This window comes from Euprymna scolopes, chromosome 8 (genome assembly GCF_053919585.1).
Source record: "Euprymna scolopes isolate OS-2025 chromosome 8, ASM5391958v1, whole genome shotgun sequence".
NCBI lineage: Eukaryota > Metazoa > Mollusca > Cephalopoda > Sepiida > Sepiolidae > Euprymna > Euprymna scolopes.
Window position 1 is genome coordinate 34,009,340 of NC_136489.1, and position 6,175 is coordinate 34,015,514.

The 6,175-nt window shown below is 28.7% G+C and overlaps 1 long non-coding RNA gene across 2 annotated transcripts in view; it reads right to left on the bottom strand.

Annotated features, from left to right (window-relative positions):
- Positions 1-6,175, bottom strand: part of LOC145283520 (uncharacterized) — a 675,964-nt gene that overhangs the window by 272,567 nt on the left and 397,222 nt on the right. For both annotated transcript variants that reach the window (XR_013868623.1, XR_013868622.1), the window contains exon 2: positions 5,623-5,670. This is a non-coding gene — a long non-coding RNA (uncharacterized LOC145283520). The remainder of the gene's footprint in view (positions 1-5,622; positions 5,671-6,175) is intronic.

The window sequence follows — 6,175 nt, forward strand, 5'->3', positions numbered from 1 at the left end:
TGTCAAAAAACAAATATATAACAAATAAATGTTATCAAAGGCAAGATCAGTTACGTTTCTACCAAACTGGATATATTTTTCGTGTTTTTATTCAATGTAACATATTTATTCAGCTCGAAAAACATACAGTGTTTACCGCTGTTTGGAAAATTCAAGATGGCGTCTTATTCTCTCTTTTACACGGTAAGTTTGGGAAAAGATGTTATAAATAAAAAACAATACAAAATACTATTAAAACCCGCCGAATATATGTCAACCTATGTCACGGTAACATATATTGAGCGAGTTTTTAACAGTATTTTATCTGGGTGTTTATTTATGTTCGAATCTATGTGTACAGTAATACAAACCAAAAATTACATGACAAAAAAAAAACGATAAGATAGAAAAATAATTATTAATGAACTTTTTTTTTTTTGTTGTTGACTAAAATAGTCATAAACAGTTTTTGGTTTATATGAAGAATTACTTCACCTTGGAAAATTCCTTTATAATTCCTAATTTTTTAGATTTTTGAGGTCGCTGTAAACGAAATACCATTCAAAATTAAGGCAAACGAGTAGTTTCCAAGAAATGTTAATTTAAAAAGTGGGGGATCATTTTTCTATAATAATTTAACGTAAACTGACCATCCACTTTGTGGCCACTATTTACCCTCGGAAAATCCTTTAAAATTCCAGGAAACAAGTAGTTTTTTTTTTTTTAAGATATCTTAGAAAATACTCGTTTGCCTTAATTTTAAATGTTATTTTCGTTTTCAGCGCACCCGAAAACTTATAAAAGTGGTAATTTTAAAGGAATTCTCGAAGGTGGAGTTATTCTTCATATTTAACCATTTTTAAAACATTAATAAATTCATGAAGTATTGCTCAGTAAATAAATAATTAACCTAAAGAAAAAAAATCATGTTCCTTATTTAAGATTATTTCACCACATAACAAAAATAACATGCAAAATCATATTTTTAAATTTTATCTTTCTAGCTTTAAAAAAAGTTTAAAAATTTTATCAGCCGGCATAATTTATTTTTAAATATTGAAAAATTTCAGGAAAATTAATTGTTGCTAGATTTTTAAAACGTGTGTCAACAGCTTAAAACCCGTCTCTTCAAAAGAACGTGTTTTAAAGAGTCGAATGTAAATGCAAATGTCTCGCATTTTCATTAGTTTTGTATGCTGTAATTTTTTTTAATATTAGCAATTTATTTGAAGCTTCTTCTTTTGAATGGTAAAACACTTAGGATGATAATCTTGAATTAAATTATAGTTGCATCGAATTAAATACAGGGGGCACGTTAAAACTTGCTTTGCTGAATGGAGATGGTGTAAAATCTTTTCTTTTTACTGCATTAATCCATAGACAAGATAATTCTTTATCTTTCGGAAATAAAAATACTGTAACATTCGGTCCTTTACGATAATTTCCTCTGCAATTTGGAACGATGCACCGTGAAGGCATTTTAATAAAAAAATAAATATTACAATACGTTACGATATCTACCGGTGAATACCGGTGTCAAGCAACCAACTGTTAAGGGACTATCCGTGATGACGTCAGCAGATTAAATTATTTTTGCCCACCGGCCATCTTGTCTTTTAAGACGGTCTTGATTTGGCTGTCAACGGTTGATGTAATTATCGAAGTTTGATACTTCTATAGACAACCTTTGTAAAAACATTTCTTGACGCTTATAAGACATTTGTGTAAAACTTCATAAATATCGAGGCACATATTAATAACACGGACAAATAATGTTATGTATGTATATATATATATATATATATATGTGTATATATGTATATATACATACATATATATATATACATACATATATAATGCGTATAAAACTTTACTTTTAAAAATCACTACCATATTGTTTTGATTGAAATATAACCTCAGAAGATAGTTGACCCTATAATAGAAATATCGCATCTGCATCAATTAGTGGTTTGTTTAATTGTACTTTACGAATACGAAACCTATTTGAAAACTCAATATATATATATATCATGCACAATACACTAATAAAAATACATATATTTATAATTAGACATACGGCATATTGATGAATTAAATCATATCAAAACCTAGTCTGACCGTGGAGACTGCTTGAAAACTGGAAACTACTGTTAGAAACATTTAAACGGTAAAAATATATGAATAGTAAGCATATGACAGTTATTATCATTTGCTACTTAAAAAAAGACCAAAGAAAACATAAATGGAAGAAAAGTAGAAAATGGTTACAATTAAAAAAACTGACGTAGTAGGAAAAGCCGTAGTAGTAGTAGTAGTAGTAGTAGTAGTAGTAGTAAGTCGCACTATTGGGGAATCTTTTTATTAAACGTTCGAAAATATTTGACTAAATTGGTTTCATTGAAAACAAATTCTGAGTCTGTGTGTGGTTCTCTTTACTCCAAATCAACTTATAGGCTCTGATATCGTCTGGCCGTATTTTCAATTTGTATTCATATAAATAACTAGTAGCATTCATTATCTAATGATCATTATACGGAGGAAGACCGACATGATATATAGGCATAATACTTGTGTAAGGAATCCCGCTAATAAAATCGCATATATAAAAAATACATATATATATATATATATATATATATATATATATATATATATATATATATATATATATATATATATATATATATATGCGTGTGTGTGTGTGTCTGTGTATATATATATATATATAAATATATATACATATATATACATATATATATATATATATATATATATATATATATATATATATATAAATCAATGTGAACCTGGAATGCTTGCATCTTGTCTTAGATCGGTACAAATAATGTCGGTTGTTTGTGTTTGTTTAAATGCAATTTACAAGGTGAACCTCTCCTGATACCATTACAAGTATACATGCGTAAGTATAGGTATTGGTCCATATTTTAATTTTTAGCTTGCAGTAAACATGTTTCATACCTCAATGAAATAGGAAATGGTAAGCGAAATGCTTTGGTTTCAACAATATATTATCTATTTTTAGCAACTATTTTAACAGTGTCCAGTATATAAGCATAGCGAGAGTCCAGTTTAAAATATATATACCACTAAGCAACAGAGTATTATTGCGTGTAACTTTTATTAGAAGTGATCAGGATGTTGCATTGGTTTCGTGTCAATATATATTTTATGTAAGTTTTATCTGCTGTTTATTTCTGTCTTTTGTTGAGGGGAAACAGTCGCAATTCCTTGTACCAAATATTGTCGAGGAAATAACTTATTTTATGAATTATCGATCACAAATTACACATTCTTAAAGTATTAAATCCTGATCTTCTATCATATAACATCTGAAAACAAGCACTTTTACACATCCTGTAATTTGCAACAACTGTTAAATATTTAAATGTTCAGTATCGTTCAATAATATCGACCAATGTGTAAATCATTCAATCGAAACTGATTTCTATTAAATAATGTATCACGCAAAATCATTTAATAAGAACAATTCTAAAAGACCCAATATTTACTTTAAAATAAAAGCATGGATTTATTAAGAACATTGTTCAACAAAACAACAAGATAGTAACAGACACAGTAAACATATGTACAATAATAATGGACCATATATGAATAGAAATAAACTAACCGTGTGCAGTGAACAGACACGTGTTACTGTAGGGCCCATGTACTTTGTCCACTACGTATAAATGCCTAATTAACATCATTATTTTTGAGGCCGATATCTTTTGCTAATAAACACTGTAAAAACGCAAAATAATGGAAGTATTATATCCACAGATTTTAGTATGACATACGGAATATATTGAAAAACAAACAAACACATCGAACAATAAAAGCAAAATTAGACAGCCACTGAGAGTTCAGAGAGATTATTCGTTAGTCAGAAGTAGTCAAGCTGTAAAAATTAGGGCAACCCAGCTTATATAGTGACGTATAAGATATGGGTGATTCTGTGTAAAGGAGACGCTATGTATCACACATTTTAAAGACTAACATTGTTGATTAAATTACATACATGAAATTCCAAAAGGATTCATACGCAAAATGAAATGTTATATGAGAATAACAACATATAGAAAGTAATTATCAAATAAACAATAACAAAAATAATAATTATAATAATCATAAAAATAAATGAGAAAATAATATAAACTCTAAATTTCCAATGAGAACAAGATTGAAAAAATGTCAATCTAGTCAACAGTGTATTATAGTTTGACTGAAAAAAAAACATCATTTAATTTAGAAGTAATATACGCAGTTTAACATCACGCTTAATTTTGTGAATCTAAAAAGGTTTAATCTATAACAATAGAAACATGCATTTCTGTTTAGGAGTTGCGAATAAATAATTCATAAAATTGTGAATTACTTGATAACATTTAGATTTAAAGTTACACCCTTATGTAATTTGAATCTTCAATCCCCACTCAAAAATGCAGATTCCATAGGTCAATTGCCGAGTCATTTAATGCAAATGGAGGAGGATATGCTTGTGAATTAAAGAAGGATTTTCATTTTGAAACTTAGCGCACATTCGCAAGTTAAGGAGAATGGATCCTGAGTTGGAAAACACACAATTGCACTTTTTGGAGGATAAATCAACGAAGATGTTGTAAAACTTACGCTCAATATGTAGTCAACATAATTAAGAAAAATACACTAATTATAATTCTTTGTTGTACTCATTTTTTTGTATTTTGACAAGTATTATTGAAACTATTCATGGCTGTCCATTTCCTGGTTGTAATTTTTTTCTACAACCACTCGAGTAATTTTGACAATATAACTATAACCTACTGGATTTTTCTCGTATGAAAATAACTTTGCACAGTTATTGTATTCAAGTACTTTATGATGACTTCGTGCAGAACGTTAGAAGCAAAACTAATAGTAGTTATAATAAAGAAAATGATATATTTTCTATACAGTCCCTCTAATGTACTTTTTCGCCGATAATCGATGGTTGTATTTGCTCGTCCGGAGCGGACTTTCTTATGCTAGAATCCTTACAAAAATACTATGAGAAATGGTACGTCGACAGTAGAAATACACATACTTTTGAAATTCAAAATGTATTTTTCTAGAAAGTAACCACATATTCATGCACATCACCCAGGAACTCAATGATGACGCTCTGCTATCGATGTATATTCTTGCAAGCGGGTTCTTTCAAGGAGTGTAAATAAGCCAATATTAGAAAGAGAATAATACAATGTAAAATATAAAAGTATATATTCTGATTCATTAGTGGAAGAATGCAATATAGGAGTCATTACTTTTGGCATGCATATTACCTTTTAAGATAATAAAAAAAAACTTAAATTCTGAAATAGCACAAAACCTCTTGTGTTTATACCAACATTTATTTAAGTCGTACAGAAAAAAATCGTGCCTTTGCGCTCATCAAAGCTTCATCCTGATGCTAACATTACATCACAATATATATGTTCAGCAACACTGAGAATGTATGAATCATTATTTTAAGGGAAATACATGAAGTATATTACTCAAACGGGCAGTGATCGGTTTGGTGTATATGGAAAATATACGATAAATCCAGGACGAAATGTATGAAAGGTAATATTTTGATCCGTAAATAAGAGACAGAACACTTACCTGATATACCTTCATAAGTCCACCATTCAGACCATAAAGAGGACTTTCCTAAAAAGAAACATAAGACAAAAATGATAATGTAATAAGGCAAAATTCCAAGTGCAGATTCGTACACGCAAACACAGACACCCACACATATAATACATATAGAAAGTAAAATATATGTATGCCTTGGTGTAGATTCGGGTGTATATATGTACACGCATACAGACACATACACTCATTTATATTCCTGTGATTTTTTTGTCTCTTGGTATTCATATTAACCCCCGTTTTTATTTATTTACAAACAAAATACAACATCTTTATATATGGATTGTGAAATTGTATTCATTTGCAAAAATCAAACCTTAGTTGCATATTCTTTCAAGCATTAATTTTAATTAATTCCCGATTATTTTTCTCCTTTTAATGGAGTTTACTAATATATGTAATTGGTATCATGAAGATATTCTACATACATTATACTTGTGAAACATTTGCGTAAAAGGGTTATTATAAACACAAAACTCTTTCTATGTAAATATATATTTGTTTAAAAAATTGACTACCA